The sequence below is a fragment of the Pipistrellus hanaki genome, assembly GCF_964339955.1.
Source record: "Pipistrellus hanaki genome assembly, chromosome: 10".
In the NCBI taxonomy this organism is placed as follows: Eukaryota; Metazoa; Chordata; class Mammalia; order Chiroptera; family Vespertilionidae; genus Pipistrellus; species Pipistrellus hanaki.
In genome coordinates, this window is record NC_140512.1 from 54,225,139 (window position 1) to 54,240,658 (window position 15,520).

The 15,520-nt window shown below is 58.6% G+C and overlaps 1 long non-coding RNA gene across 4 annotated transcripts in view; it reads left to right on the forward strand.

Moving 5' to 3' along the window:
• Positions 1-13,466, forward strand: part of LOC311629143 — a 164,009-nt gene extending 150,543 nt beyond the window's left edge. For all 4 annotated transcript variants that reach the window (XR_014796157.1, XR_014796158.1, XR_014796159.1 and 1 more), the window contains 2 exons: positions 8,740-8,854; positions 10,468-13,466. This is a non-coding gene — a long non-coding RNA (uncharacterized lncRNA). The remainder of the gene's footprint in view (positions 1-8,739; positions 8,855-10,467) is intronic.
• The last annotated feature ends 2,054 nt before the right edge of the window (positions 13,467-15,520 follow it).

Here is a 15,520-nt window from a genome sequence, read left to right on the forward strand (position 1 = left end):
CCAGGAAGTGACAGCCACCGAAGTTGGCGGGCTCTGGGCCTGGGGCTGGCAGGGCTGGCGTCGTGAAGCCCGTTAGCTCCCGGGGAGGAATGCGGGGCATCCTGAGGCCTTTGGGAGGAAGCCTTACTCACAGGACGCTGTGAGCTGACCAGCTGCTGACGGGGCACATTCCCGCCTCCGCCGACCGCAGGAGACCCCTCTGTGGTCCCTGTCACCTTGGTTCTGGGTCGGCTGCCCCTAGTGAGGGGTGCTGTGGCATTTTAGAAGTCTGGCCAGCAAGCGCTTTGAAATGGGAGAGTAGTTACACTAAAGAAAGAAAAATAACATAACCTAAATTGATGTTCTAGTAACATCAACAACCAGCAGAGGCATCCTATTTGAATGAATGATTTTCAGGTAAAAAAAATTAAGTCGCCAGAGTTTTCCTCTTGCCACTGTCCCCTCTCACTTTTCCGCCCCCGCAGGAGGCAGCATGTTACTCCCCAAACCGCCTCCTGCTCCTCAGCCTCTGAGAACACGCCCAGTCCTCCCCCGCTGTCCCCCTCCCGGCACCAGCAGGCGGGCAGGGGGCCAGAGGTGCCCCGCCGACCTCTCCCAGCCCAGCACCGCCTTTCTCTCTGCAGACACGAAAGCACCAAAGGACCGAGTTTATTAGGCTTTCCTGTGATAATTTTCAAACCTCCCGAATCATTATTTGAACTCAGAAGTAGAATATCGAAGACGTTTTTTTTTTTCTAGTTTCTTTTTTCTCTAGTTTGCAGATTTGATTTCCAGGAAACTGTTAGCAGTTTATATTAGTAGAGTAAGATAGTGAACACCATCACAAATACCAAGAGAAGCTGCTCCTAGTAATTTACCAGGTGTGTGGGGGGGAGGGGAGCTCTTTAGTTACAAAACACTGCTCTAACCCCCGGCCTCCTGCCTCCCCTGCCCTTAACATGCAAAGAGGACCCTGTAGGAGCCCACCCTTCCCACAGTCATCGCCATGGTGTGACTCAGGCTCGTGAATCATCTTCTAAACCCACAGCTGTTTAAATAAGGAAAGTAAGATTGCGCGGCCATAAATGCTGTGCAGTGAGGGTGAGGTTCTTTTCCAAACCCCGTGATGCTAGCGCTGGGAATCCTAGGGAAGGTGTCATTCCATTGGGAAAGTGAGTCACACCTGCGTGGAACCCACCCGGTCTCTCCGGGGGTGGCTCAGGCCAAAAATGGAAATAGCTTTAAAGCGGGTTTACATCCAAACACAGTGTGCAGCCTTTGGGTATAGCCACAGGCCGAGGGATTGTGTATCAGGTTGTAAGGAAAGAAGGAGATCTTTGAGATGCACCTTTAACTTGTAAGATCGGCATCTGGAAGAGAAAGCCCTAAGGAACTACTCAACGTGTTCCTCTCAGGGATTAAAAGCCAACAGAGGGCACTGAAAACCGGGGTTTAACATCCATCAGGAAGATTTTGCCGTGTGCTGTTTTTAACACACTGATTCCACCACGCGCGAGCCCGTGTGAGACTGAGATGAACCGCGGGGACGGCAGTGCCTCTCAGCTGTGGCCTCCCGGGTGCCGGTCCCGATGGACACCCGGAGCTCCAGCTCGAGGCGGCTGCGTTTCCCGCAGGATAACCCATTCTGTGCTCATTCACGCAAACAGGTGAGAACGGACCTGACCCCGCACAGGTGCAGGAGGGCAGTGTCGTAGTGACAGCAGTAGCTGACGCCCTGGCCGAGCACCGTGCCAAGTTCCTCACTTGGTTGTCTGTTTTAATGAACAGTCCCGTGAGGCGGGTACCATTGCTACACCCATCTCACAGAGAAAGGACTGAGGGTCCGAGCGGTCAGCCATTCCCCCAACATCAAACGGCTCAGGGAGGAGAGGAGCCAGGGATCCAGTCACAGCAGCCTGGCCCCTAAGCCCCAGGCTTTCATTTGTATCCTGTTCTGTTTTCATAAATGACTCCTATTTGGGAGGTATTTTTACCCTTTGGGGCCACTCAGTTTCTTTTGGTAAATTGCCTTCTTTTTTTAAAGAATGGTTTATTGATTTTTTTAGAGAGGAGAGAAAAGCATCAATGTGAGAGTGCAGCATCAGTTGGCTGCCTCCTGCACGCCCCCTCCTGGGGATCCAGCCCGCCACCTGGGCATGTGCTCAACTGGGAATCCAACTGGCAACCTCCTGGTGCACATGATGATGCCCAAGCAACTGAGCCACACCAGCCAGGGTTGGTAAATGACTTTTTTTTTTGCACTGGTTTTCATGTCTTAGAAAAGAAAAGATTCAGCCCCCAAAGCTGGGCATTTTTGTGCCATGTCTGATCACCTGGTTATAGCTTGTTATTAATGAGGTATATTATCATAAACAGCCCATGACCCCAGCCAATGCACTGTTGGTTATAAGAGAGGATGTCCAAAATAAAGGTAATTAGCAAAGCAACAAAAACACAGCTTGGCCCATGGCCCATGATGGAATCCCCTTTCTTTTATTATTGGAAATGAATAAGAGTTCATTAATGGTGTGCCTTCCAGTGAGGGTGGGCCCATCACTGAGGCGCCCTGTCAGGCTCCAGAGCCCGGCCCGCTGTGGTGGCGCTGCTGCTGGGTTGGCTACAGAAGGCCTCCGTCAGGGGAAGCTGGTTCCACCCGACACGGCTGAGGGGCTTCGTGCTCCGGTCTCAGGGTCATTCCCCCATCCTGACTGCTGCTTGGGAGTCTCTGTTCCAGCCAAACAAAGCCTCTCTCTGCACAGAAGCTCTTTCCTCTGCTCCTTTCCTAGCGTGCCGCCACTGTCCCCTCATCTGAAACCTCCTCCAGGCAGCCTCTCCTGACTGCTCAGGACCCCGCCTGCTCTGCTTACCCCCGTGTGCGTGCGTTACCTGGGGTTCTCACTTCCCCTGTCTTATATGTCTTCCCGGACGCGCATTGCCCTGGGAAGAGCCAGGATCGGTGTCGTCGGCTTTTGGATAGACACCCTGACACACGTTTCAGAGAGAGCGAGTGGCAGAAACGACGTGGAAACTAGGAGCGCGGTGTCTGGTGTTGACAGTTAGGAGGCAGTTTCCCATGCCTCCCCTTACTGAGTCTGCGAGACGGAGTCTGGATCCCACGGCACCTGCGTGCCAACAGCGGCTCACCCGGCGCACGCACAGTTAAGGGGTGAAGCCGGGACTTGAGCGTGGGTCTCCCGGCCCAGGTCCCGTGCTCTCGGACCCTGAGAGCAGGCCAAGGCCAGTCTGTAAAAGGGATAGTAAGATCCGTCACAGACGTGTGTCATTCTCATCCTGACCACCTAGAGCCAGTGGGAGAATGGGCAGATCTTCGTTTCTCACTTCACGTTTCCAGTGAAAGCCTTACGCTGGCTCACGCTGGGTCCTCTCCAAGTTCCAGGTTGTTGACAGGGTGAACCTTTCACACTCAGCCAGGCCGCCTGCTGCCCTTCCTGTTTGAGGGTAGAGCTTTTGGGAAAGTGGAGAACCGTGGCGGTTCAGGTAAAGTCCTTGAGCGGATTGAATGCGTAAGATCTCGGTGCGCTAGGGGAGTTGGAGGTGGGAGGTGTGTGTGCTGGCATGGGGGGTGAGTGGGGGGCCGGCTGAGTTGGCCAAGCAGAGGCTGTGGAGAGGCTGTGGAGAGGTGGTTGGTGGGAAGGCAGGAAGGGCTGTGTGATGAAGCTGTTGAACAGATGCTGATGGCAGAGTGGGGTATTCTCCATGCCCTGCGTGGGGGATGGGGGAGGAAGTGAGCCAGCAGCACACAGAGCAGTAGGTGAACACCCCCCTGGACTGGGAGCCTGCATTCTTTCCACAGCAGGTGGCCCAAGGAATACAGTGTCATCAGAGGTCGGAGAGAGAGATTTGGGGCAGCATTTCCTAAACTTTAAAAATTCAGAGTTAATACTCAGCCCTGCTCTGTTCTGGGTACTCCTGGCAATGTTGTTGAAGGGAGGAATTTTATATAGATAAGTAGATAGATTGATTGATTTCAGAGAGGAAAGGAGAGGGAGAGAGAGAGAGAAACATCAGTGATGAGAGAGAGTCATTGATCAGCCTCCTGCATGCCTCCTACCGGGGATCAGGCCCACAACCCGGGCATATGCCCTTGTCTGGAGTCAAACCTAGGACCCTTCAGTCCGCAGGCTGATGCTCTGTCTATGAGCCAAACAGGGAGGAATTTTTAATTTCAGAGAGAAGTTAATTATGCTACCACAGTAGAATCTTAGACGAGGTTCATAAATCCCTCCAGTGAGTTGAATGTCAGTTATCTGCACCTGGCTGTTGGCAGTAAGACGATACACCAGCATTTATTACGTTTTATTGGGTGGGGTCAAGGTCAGGAGGAGATGGAGATACGATTAGAGGTGCCTTCCACAGGACATTCAGAGGTCAGAGCAGCTCAGGGAGGTCCACCCAGGCTAATGTCATCGTTCATTCATTCACTCAATGTGCATTTCTTGAGCACCTACTGTGTGCCGCCCACTGGTTGGCACTGAGAGGATGATGACAGCGATGAAAAAACAGACATGACCTCTGTCATCACGGAACCTACGTGAGTGCACAGAAAGCAGCTGGTGAGGAGTCGGGGTGCGTGCTGCGAGGGAAGAGGTGCTCTGGGGGAAGCTGCCCTCCTCCCGGGAGGTTCGATGAGGAGCGATTCCCAGGGTGCGAGCTGCAGGATGAGGAGGAACTGCGGCAGGAGGAGTTGGGGTGAGGGTTGCCCATATAGACAACAGCACATTAAAAGGCCGTCAGTTGGTCCTCCCCTGCTCTCGAAGGTGCCCTGATGAGCCTGTGGGTGTCCCCAGCCCAGGGCGTCCCAGGGCCTGTCACTGCCCTCTTCCTGTGTTACCTGTGGAGGGAATACACAGTACATGAGATGAAAGCAGATCTCAGTGACCCGTCGTCATCTCACTACACGTCCCAGGGCTGTAGGTGTGACTCCAGGGCGATGCTCGCTCAGCTCGCTCTGCTGTGGGCCACGCGGACACGCCCCGGAGCCAGAGCACTGGTGGGGGAGCACGGGGAGTCGGATTGAAAAACAAGCATCTCAGTGGATGCTGAAAAGTGAAACCTGCGTGGTTGGACCCCGGAGGTTCTGGAAGGTCTTCCTCTGCCCGAAGGGGACGTGGCCCCTCGGGGCCGTCCTCGGGCTCTTTCTGACGTCCTGACCCCTCACGTTTGGGAAGGAAACAGGGCCGGCTGGCAAGGTGGCCGCAGGCTGGGTGCTGCTGAGACCGGACACGGGGGTCAGGCCTGGGAGCCAGCACGTCCCTCCTCCTCCTTCTCTGCACTCCCCGTGCACCACCTCCCGCCTCATTTTAGAAGAAATGAACTTGGAACTTAGGAGGAAGAGCGCGCTGGCCGCTGTGTACACAGCGTGGTTGGAAGGATCACCTTCTGGTCTTTACTGCCCGCAGGGGCAGGCGGGCGGAGCTGCTGGCGGGAGGGGCTGTGTTCTCGGGCGGGTTGTGCAATGAGGGCCCATCTTTGAAGCTGCAGGAGGTCAGTGCGGCTCGCCCACAGGCATGTTCCGCAGAAGTCTCCCTCCGTGCGACCTCCTGTGCTGGGTGTCAGTAGGAATGTTGTGCCCACAGTTAGCTGGGGCTCTGGGGTGCACAGTTATGCCCATTGTGTAGTTAAAGTAGCGCTTTTTCTAAAAAAAAAAAAAAAAAAAAAGCTCTACTGCCCTGTGGCTCCTCTGGTTGGAGCATCATCCATACCAGAAAGGTGGTGGGTTTGATTCCCGCTCAGGGTGCCTTCGGGAGACAATCAATTGATGTTTCTCTCTCACATTGATTTTTCTCTCTCTCTCATCCCCCTCTCTCTTCCTCTCCTTTCCTCTCTCTAAAATAAATTTTAAAAATATCCTCGGTGAGGATTAAAACATTTTTTAAATAAAAAAAGACCCTCCTTTCCAAGTTCTCCTGAGGTGCCAGTCTGAGGTAGCCCCCTTCAGCAGCTGCTCCGGAGCGGGCTGCTGTGTGCCCTGACCATGGCTGTGGCCGTGTCTGCGGAGGAGAGACGAGGGGATGCCCTGTCTCAGTCCAGTGGCCAGTGGAGGTGGGCAGTGCTGAGCCGGTGCTGGGAGCCGGCCGTGCTGAGCTTGCGTCTGGGGCCGTGACCAGACGGTGAAAGGAGAAGTGAGGGTATTTTTAGCCGTCAGGGCTGCTCAGAAATGTTGGTTTTCCCCGACCCAGTGGCTCTCAGGGAGAGGCAGCTGTACGCTCATTCGCTCCAAGTCAGCGTAGACACGTTTTGCTTCTACAGACGCGTGGGGACGGGTGAGTAGCTGATTTGGTGGAGTAGCTTTGAAACCCCTGATTCAGCTCGCATGTGTGGTGTTCCTGTGAGGGCCCCCGAGAGGCCCCGTGGCCTGGGGACCAGCTGGTTTTCCTGGAAAGGGGCGTGAGGACACCCTTTGCGATGTCTCCTGTATTAGGGGATCCAAGCACGCATGGACGTTCTGCTGTTGAGAACATGTGACCTCTACTATTAGGGTCTTATCATTTGGGGGGGCACCAACTTAAACCACTACCGATGTTAAGTCACCTGCGAACGTGGGTACAAGTTTAGAGACGTGGTCAATGGAAGGGAGCCGGCCCGAGCTGATCAGCTGTCTCTAGACTCGCCTCTGCAGGCCGGGGGGACAGTACTGACCCCCTCTGGCCAACGTCTGGTCATTGTTGTGTTTGAAGTGCCTGCTGGCCATCCAAGCCAGTGCTGCCAGCCCCGGGGGTGTGTGGACGGAGGACGGGGTGGGGTTGGGAAGCCAGCCTCCTGTCTCTTCCTCCCCTCCCCCTCCCCCAGGACACCCACCGCCCGTGAGTCCCTGTGACTGGGGCGGCCCCGGGCCCCTCTTCCTCCCCATTGAGATGAGGCACGTGTGCACCTAAGGCTCTGAGTCCCAGCCGGGCCCTCACTGGCTGTGAGCCGCTGGGCACATGGCAGTTGCTCCCTGCCTTTGTGCTTCAGTCCCCTCCACGGGATGGGAACGGTGCCAGCACCCTCAGGGCTGCGCCACGACCGAAACGGGTTAATCCCGTGAAGTGCCCGCCAGGGAATGGGCCTTTCCCGGGATGAATCACGGCCTGCATTTCTTCCTCCTACCCCCTGGGCGGCTCGGCCTCCCAGTGGCAAAGTCAGAGCACGTGGATGGACCGGGGAAGCCAAGGGGTCCTGGGATGGGTTCTCGAGGCCCTTCCGACGGTGGGGCGGGGCTCCGGGGCGCCTCCCGGTGCTCGCACTGCAGTCCTGGGCTCCCGGAGAAAGCGGCCGCTCTGGGCCCCGCATGGACACATCTCCCCGGGATGGCTGCGCGGTGGACACACCTCAGGTGGGCAGCTCGCTGGCCCGGAGTCGGCCTCCGGCCGGGTGTCCTGTCTGACCCCGGCGGCCAAGCTCCTGACGAGCTGGTTCTCCCTGAGGAGCACTCTCACTGAGACTTCCACTCTCAGCCGGCACTGGTTCAGGCCCTCTGACTCCTGTGGAAATAGCCCCGAAGAGGTAGGAACACTGGTGTCGGTGCTGCCCCCTACCCCGTCTCCCCCTATGGCTGGTAGCTCAGGCCTCCCCCGGAGAAACGTGCGTTTGTAGCGGGAGAGCTGTCTCCCCCTCCGAATCTGCTCGGTGGTGCTGACCCGCTGGTGGAGAGCTCCCTTCTCTGAGGTCGGTGTGGTTCCCGCCACCTGGGGAGTGGGCAGGTAAGGGGCATCTGCGAACCTGGGGCTAGACTGGTGAGCAGTCTGGGAGTAGAAAGCCAGGGCTAGGGCAGATCAAGTGGTGCTGATTATCTTGCAAGTCACAGACCCGAACTTGTGTGAGATTTCTGAGCTAAAAGGGGGACCACCTTGAATAGGTAAAACGTCTTGCATCAGTTTTATGTGTAAGTTTACAGTGAACTGAACTGCGAGAATGGTAAATGCTCTTTACCACTCAACGTTGTTAGCTCAAAAAACCAGCATAGGCCAGCCACTTCTGTGGTCAAAACCAAGGGCTCCCAGTGTCTCCCTCGCCTGGTGAGGCTGGGCCGCAGGAATGGCTGTATGAGGCTGCCACCTTGTGGCCAGTGTCAGGCAGTGCATGTGTGACCTGTTGTTGGATTCTCTTTGTGAACTATGTACTAGTACTAGAGGCCCAGTGCATGAATTTGTGCATGTGGTCCGGCTGGTGGGCCCACTCCTGATCCAAGTGGGGGAAGGGAGGGGAGTGAGCGGTCGATCGGGGATGGGGCTGGCCAGGAGGGTGGAGTAGCTGGCAGTTGGCTGGCCCCGCCTCCTGGTTGAACTTCAGGTCGAACTCTCAGTCAAGGGGACAATTTGCATATTAGCCTTTTATTATATAGGATATGTTTTTAAATATATTTTCATTTATTTCAGAGAGGAAGGGAGAGGGAGAGAGAGATGGAAACATCAGTGATGAAGAAATCATTGATTGGCTGCCTCCTCCATGCCCCCTATGGGGGATCGAGCCCACAACTCCCGGGGCATGGGCCCTGACCGGAACCAACCCAGGACCCTTCAGTCCGCAGGCCGACGCTCTATCCACTGAGCCAAACTGGCTAGGGCTGAACTATATTTTTAGAGGTTTTTTACAAAGACTTTTCTAGTCACTCTCTCACTACACATGTACGTCCATCTCCGGGGCTTTGTCTAATCTGTACTCTATCCCCTTTAGGCTCAAGAGTGACTATCTTCCAACAGGCTTCCCCTCGGCCTCCCAACCGGCTTTCTAACGTGAAGGTCCTACTGTCTTTTCCAGGTCCCAGTGCCGCGGCGAGAAGACCCGAGGCCAGTCCCCTGCCCGGACGGACTGGAGACGCATCTCTCCTCGTCTGCCCCCTGCTGGCACCTGCTCGCTTTCTGCCTCATCTCAGGTATCACCCCCAGGAAGCCCTCTGCCTTGAATGAGATCATGTGATATGATACTATCATGTGACAGGGAAGGGAGGGAATCCATTGCATTATAACCGGCCTCTCCTTCCTCCCCCACAAGACCAGTGACTCGAGAGGGACTTTTACCTCCAGTCGCAGCGTCTGGCAGTGACCGCTGCTCACTGACTGAGGAGGAGTGGAGGGAGGGAGAACGAAGCCAGGCAGAGGCCCGCATCTCCACGTTTCCTCTCAGGGATGCAGCCCTCAGACGTGGGGCTGTCACTCTCCTTCGTACCGCTGTCTCCGCCCAGCCCAGCCCAGCCCAGCTCAGCCCGCTGGCAAGTGAATCTTCCTAAGCAAACCTCAGTGGTACCCTCTCCTCACTCAGAACTCCGTTACGAGAGAGGCCTGGTCCTGCAGGCTGCAGGCCCGGGCCTCCTCACCGCCACCCAGCCAGGGGCTCACACCACTTTCTAGACGCCCTAAGTGCCATCCACGTTCTAGAGCTCAGGAATTGCACCTTAAATTTCAGCTGAGACGTGTGATGCCTGTGGGCCCCCGTGATGCCATCCAAGAGGAAGGCGTGGCCTTGTACCCGCCGGGAGCGGGCGGTTCAGCTGGGCGCGACCCGGGAGGTCAGAGAGAGCAGGAATAAGCCCGTCACCGGGCAGCCTGTGGTCAGTGGCCAAAAAAGGGCCCCAGAGCGGGATCCGGGCCATTAAACCGGAGGCTGTGTGAGTGCCTCGCACCTCCACGCCTTGTGGCCCAGGCTCTCATACGGGACCGAGTGCCACTTCCTCCTCCACAGGGACTCGCCCCTCGCGATAAGGCCTGGCCGCCGGGAGCCCTGCCCCTAGGCGGTGAGGATGCGCCAGGGGGCTTAGTTAGCACCCAGGGTCACAGCCGTGGGGTTCGTGGGGGGACCCAGGCATGTGGGACCCGGTGCCCCCGAAGCCCCCTCCTGCTTGCCTGTGAGGCTGCTCTTTCCTAAACAAGGCCTTTTCCTCTGGGCTGCCCTTGACCCGGCCCGGAGCTGTGGGTCCTTCGGGTCCATTCAGTTCTGCTCTGTGCCTCTGCCCTCGCGGCCGGCGGTGACCCGGGAGGTGGCAGCACCCACGCAGCAGGTGGCGGCTGGAGCTGAGTCACTGCCCTGGGAGCCGTGCCCCGGGGCGGCCGGCACGGGCGGCCCCCAGCGCCGCGGCGAGAGCAGGGAGCAAAGGGACAGGGCTCTCCTGCAGCGAGGGTGCCAGCTCCTGGGGAGGAAGGGAAGCCACGTGGAGAGCCGGAAGGAGGGCGCCCCGGTGGCAGGCTGTGGCCGGGGCTGTGGCCAAGCACAGAGCCTCTCCTCCCGCAGCTGCAGTGCCGGCCTTGGTGGCTTTACTGACACCCACTTGTGTCTTTAGAAATGGAGTGAGCAGCTCTCAGATGCCCTAAGGTTCTCTCTGGCCTGTGAACTGAGAGAGCGTAAGCAATAAAACGATACGGAGGGACAGCTAAGCCGTTGACACTCCAGGACATGAGCCAGTGAGGGGAGGGCTTTTTAAGTGTTTATAACCCACAGGTGCTCTGACGGATGCTGTGTTTGAAAACAACGCTGCTTGTATTTCACTTCCAGAGAGGACAGAATGTGGTGTGCTTTTGAGAGGAGGTTTTTAAGAGAAAAGAGAAAGCCTGGCTTGTTGACTGCACCCGTGAATAGCGGTGACCTCAGTCTGGAAAACCAGCTGGCCGCCGCCCCTCCGTGCCCCGCAGAACGAGCCTGTTCCCGAGTAGCAAAAGGCAGGCCAGTCTGAGCAGCAAGTCATCGCTTCCGCTGACCAGGATCCTTCAAGAGAACAAAACCAGAGGCGCCGTGCCCTTTCACAGCCGAACAGAGCTCTTAGGAAACGCCGCCAGCTCACGCCGGCCCACGAGGGCGTCAGGGCGTCTGGTGACCGTTAGTCAGGGGCCTGAATGCAGAGCCGGAGGGGGCGGTCACCGTGCGTCACCCGGCCAGCTGGCAGAATCGGAGAGGATAGAATCGCGGTCTTGCTTTTTGAGCACGGAATTTTTTAACTTAAAGTTTAGCTGGTCTGGCTCAGCGGGTAGAGCATCTGCCCTCCAGCTGAAGGGTCCTGGGTTCGATTCCAATCAAGGGAACATACCTCGATGGGGCGCATGCAGGAGGCAAGGCAACCGATGGATGTGTGTCTCTCACATCATCGTCTCCCCCTCCCTGCCACTCCCTCTAAAAATCAATGGGAAAACGTTCCCCTGTGAGGACTAGCTAACAACAAAGGGCCTTTCCACACGTGATGTGCCCAGTTCACCCTGTGGTGCTGAAGAGTCCCTGGAGGCAGAGCCGTCCCACGCTCCGGGTGTGTGCCCTGTGGCCACCCGGGGCCCGGGAGGCGGGCTGGAGTTTGGGGATCTCTGAGTTGTCAGATCCGCTATGACCAGTGGCCTGAGGTGGGCTTTCTCCTTCGGCTTCCTGTGTGCTCTTCCTGAGCGCCGTATGGATGGGAAGTCAGCCACACAAAATACGGACAGTCAACATGTGTCCTAGTCCCTGAGGCGTAAGAACGGAGGCAGGTTCTACCAGAACCAGAGCCATTTCGGGGCCCGACATCTTTATGATTCCAGACCGGCGAGGCCTGAGTCAAAATGCTTTTGGTAGCCCGATGAGGTCACTTGATTCTAGAAGCCACGCTAGTCCAGAGACGCCCTGGAGTTTGGGAGGGCAATTTGGGGAGAGGGAATCTTTAGAAAGAGGGAAGCTTTATTCTTTATTTTTTGACTCGTGTGGGGTAGGAGAGCTAACCTGCTTTTGGGTAGAATTTGCAAAAACAGTCCGTCCTGGTGACCCTCCCCAGAGATCGGGAGCCAGCTGGCCACGCCCGGCCTGTAGGAAAGGGTGCGGACGGTACCAGGGTGCCGGCATCCAGCACAGAGCCACGCAGGCACCCGGCAGGCAGCACGCGGGCGCGGGCGGGTTAACGGCAGGAGCTCCCGCCCGGGCACGGTGTGTGCCCTCTGAAGTCAGAGCCAACGTTCTTGCTGGTTGTGAACGATGGAGAATGTTTTCCTCTCGCTGTCCACCGGGGGCTGGTGCCTAGAACCCCTTAGGTGAGGTCCGGAGCAGAACCCAGCCTGACACTCCACGTCATGTCTCAGAATCGCCTTCCCTTAGAGCCAAGGCCAGGCTGAGAACTCAGCTTGCTTGTTCCAGGGTGAGGAGGCGACCCTGGGGCCCAGGCCCGCCACAGGCCAGGGTGGGAGGGGAGGCCTGTGCAGGCCCCTCTGGCCGCACGGCCGGCCCCTTGTGCCAACCCCAGGAGGGGGACCCCAGGGCCCCGGCCTCCGGGCCGCGAGAGCCCACGTGCCCTTTGAGGAAGTTAACAGATGACGTGGGTCAGGGGGAGACTCGCTCACACAAAAGGAAGCAAACCAAGTTATTTGTGGAGGCGGCTGGTCCCACATGCCCGTGGTCGGTGTGGTGACTGAGCTCGGGGCACAAACAGGAGGAATAGCATCTCTTGTGTTTGCCTGGTCACGGGGTGTGATGCCCCCTCCCCCCTTTCCAGATGGGAGCCACCCCGGTTCTTAGCAAACAGGCTGAACCCTTCCCGCAGGAGGGGGCGTTGAGCAATGTCTGAGAACACGCTGTTCCCGGGGCCCGAGGAAACGGCCTCTAGAAGACGCTCAGACAGACAGGGCAGCGGAAGCCAGACGGGGACGCGGGCGGAGCCTTTGGGACAGCAGGGGCCAGCCCTCTTCCTGCCCGGCTGAGGCCTGGAGAGGGGCCCAGCCCTCCCCCCCCCAACAGTCCTGATGGCTCTTCTCTGGACCCCACGCCACCCCACCGTCCACAGGGGCCAGAGGGGGCACGCAGGGCGCCACGGCCCTGAGCCACGCTCGCCCAGCCGCCTCTCCGGCCTCGAGGGGAACGGTATCGCCTTACTGACCTACGAGCAGCCACCTGCACCGAGAGATGACGTCCTTCACCCGCGGAGGAGAGGCCCGTCCAAGCGAGAGGCTCTGCCGGATCCTGCGGGAGCTGGCCCGTGCCCTCCCCCGGTGCCCGGCCGCACTGGCCTGCCGCTCGGTCATGTGGGTGGCACGGTCCCTGCACGTGTTTCCCCGGGAACGTCAGTGTCCAGGGAAGCAGCATCTCCAGTGACCCGGGAGGACTGTGCCTCCATCCTGGTGTGAGCGCTGGCCCGGCCCCCGGCCCCACCCCGCGGAGGGAGAGGCACCTGTGTGTACCTGCGACGTGGTTTCGGAGATAAGGAGCCCGTTTCCGCCCGCGCCCGCCCCGCCTTCTCCCAGGCGGGCCGGCCGGCTGTGAGAGCCGCCCAGGAGGACTGGGGGCTGTTCCCAGGCCTCTCCTCCGGGCGGCGGCCACAAGCCCACGGGGCCCACACATCACAGGAACCAACGCCCCTTGGCTCTGCCTGGTGAGAGGGGCCTCGGTGGGGGAGGGGGGTCCCTTAAGCCCGCCTCGGCTTAGAAAGATGGTGCTTTGTTATCTGTGTGTGTGCTCGCTCTCCTAACCCAGCCAATGTTCCACACTGAAGTCACGGGTAAAGTTTTCCTAACAGACAATTACACAGAAAGCTGAAAGTGAAATAGAAAGCGTGTGTTGTTTTCTTCTTCAGCACGCCCTCCCCGCCCTGCGGCTCCTTTCCTGGCGACGCTGTATTAACCAGCGCCTTCCCGTGGAGGGGGGGGGGGGGCAGCGTGGGAGCCCCACGTCTGGCCAGGCTGGGCCTGCTGTGCACACGCAGTCGCGTGGGAATGACAGCCGTGCCCGGTTCACTGCCAGCGAGCGCGTGTCCGCCCCGGGGACCTGGCCAGCCCCCTGCGGCCTCCTCAGGCGTAGGGTCCGGGAAGGGGCTCTTGCCACAGGCTGTCTCTGAGTCACCTCTGTCTCTCTCAGTCGCATGGGTGCCTGTGCTCACTAGTCCCCAAGGCAGCTGAGAAAGGGCTCAGCCCCTCGGGACCAGAAGGAACTGCCCACCCCATCAGTCAGCTTGCCCACCCCTGTGGGGGGGGGGGGAGCAGGCCCTTGCCCACCCCTGTGGGTGGGGGGAGCAGGCCCTTGCCCACCCCTGTGGGGGGTGGGGGAGCAGGCCCTTGGGAAAGCTGCTCCTGACCCCAGAGTCTGGTGCCTCAACCATGGGCCCCTTAGCCTCTAGAGTTTCCCCTCTGAGGGTCTGTCTGGTTGTCATGATAACGTCTGTTTACTTGTCTCTCCCGCTGTCCTGCCCACTCCGTGCGGACTGGTGCCCTGTCCCTTTTGCCTTAGTGACCCCAGCACATGGCTTCCCGCAGACTAGGTCTTACCAGATGTTTCTTCTGTCCTTCATAAACTTCATGCTTCTCACCTCCTGCCGTCCTGGTCTCAGCTTGCCGTGTGTGTGTGTGTGTGTGTGTGTGTGTGTGTGTGTGTGTGTGGCAGGGTGTACACACGTGAGCTCTCACACCCCTTCTGCAGTCTTGTTATTCCAATCCCTCGCCATCTAACCTTTCAAAGGTCCAGTGGCTTCCCCCCTTCTCCCTGAGCTGCGCCCGCCTGCCACATTCCACAGGACGTCACTGCCCCTCCCTGTCCCCTCCCTCTTGTCACCTGCCCAGGCCACCCCTGTGGAGCCAGCTCAGGCCCGTCCTCTGCAAAGCTCCCCCCACCACCCAGCCAGTCCGCCCCAGGCTCATCTGGCCCTGAGTGGCCGTCATCACTCGGTAAGAGTGCGGCACCCCAACACGCACCTGTCCCACCGTAGGATTGTAAGGCCCAGGCGGCTGTACCCACGCCCTTGATGCATACGTTTCCCTCAGCTCCCAGCTCCGCACTGGCTCCGGGGGGCAGCTGGTGAGTGTGAGTGTGAGCCGTCCATTGAGATGATGTTGTCGCCAGGAGCTTGGAGACGTGGCTGAGTTGAGCAGTGTCGCTGTGATGGTCCCCACGCCCCCTCCCCGTGCTGCTCTCCCGCGGAGCCTGCTCCTCTGTGTGTGTGTGTGTGTGTCACGTGCACCCCACTCACCTGCTTTGTTTGCTCTGGGCCCTCCAAGCCCATCCTCGCCCCGTTGTGAACGCTGCGTCCATCAGGGGCGGTAGAGCAGAGGGAAAGGGTCGGGACGTCCTCACTGTGTCAGAGCCCGATTGTCCTCTGCAGGCGCCTGACTCCGTGTTGCCACGCCCGTGGCTCATGAGCCACCCGATCCCTCCCTCCAGCCCGGACCTAGCCCCTGGGCACCCCGCATTTGTCTTTCACATCAACTATAACATTGGTGTAGATACCCGACATTGACCCCAGGTGCTAGCTGCGCTGTTACCGAGGTCACCAGTGCACCGTGTGCTCGGAGTGAGGGAGTGAGGGAGTGAATTACCATTCCCAGGCTGTCAATGAGGAAACCGCCCCAGGCTGCCTGACAGGTGACAGGGAACATTGGAACCCAGGTCTTTCTGATCCCCAACGCGTCCCCATGCTGCTCTCTGTTCTGTCTGCACATGCCTCTGACGCTAGGTCACTGTGTCGCCCTTGGTGTTAAGAAGGCAGCACCCAGTAAGCACAGGAACCCAGACAAGCGGGCACTCAGGGGGAAGGCGAGGGGAAGGGGAGCCGTGGCCCGTAGGTTTGACCCCAGCAGCGGTTGAGGGGCAGCTCCCGGGGCCTTGGCGGTTCTAG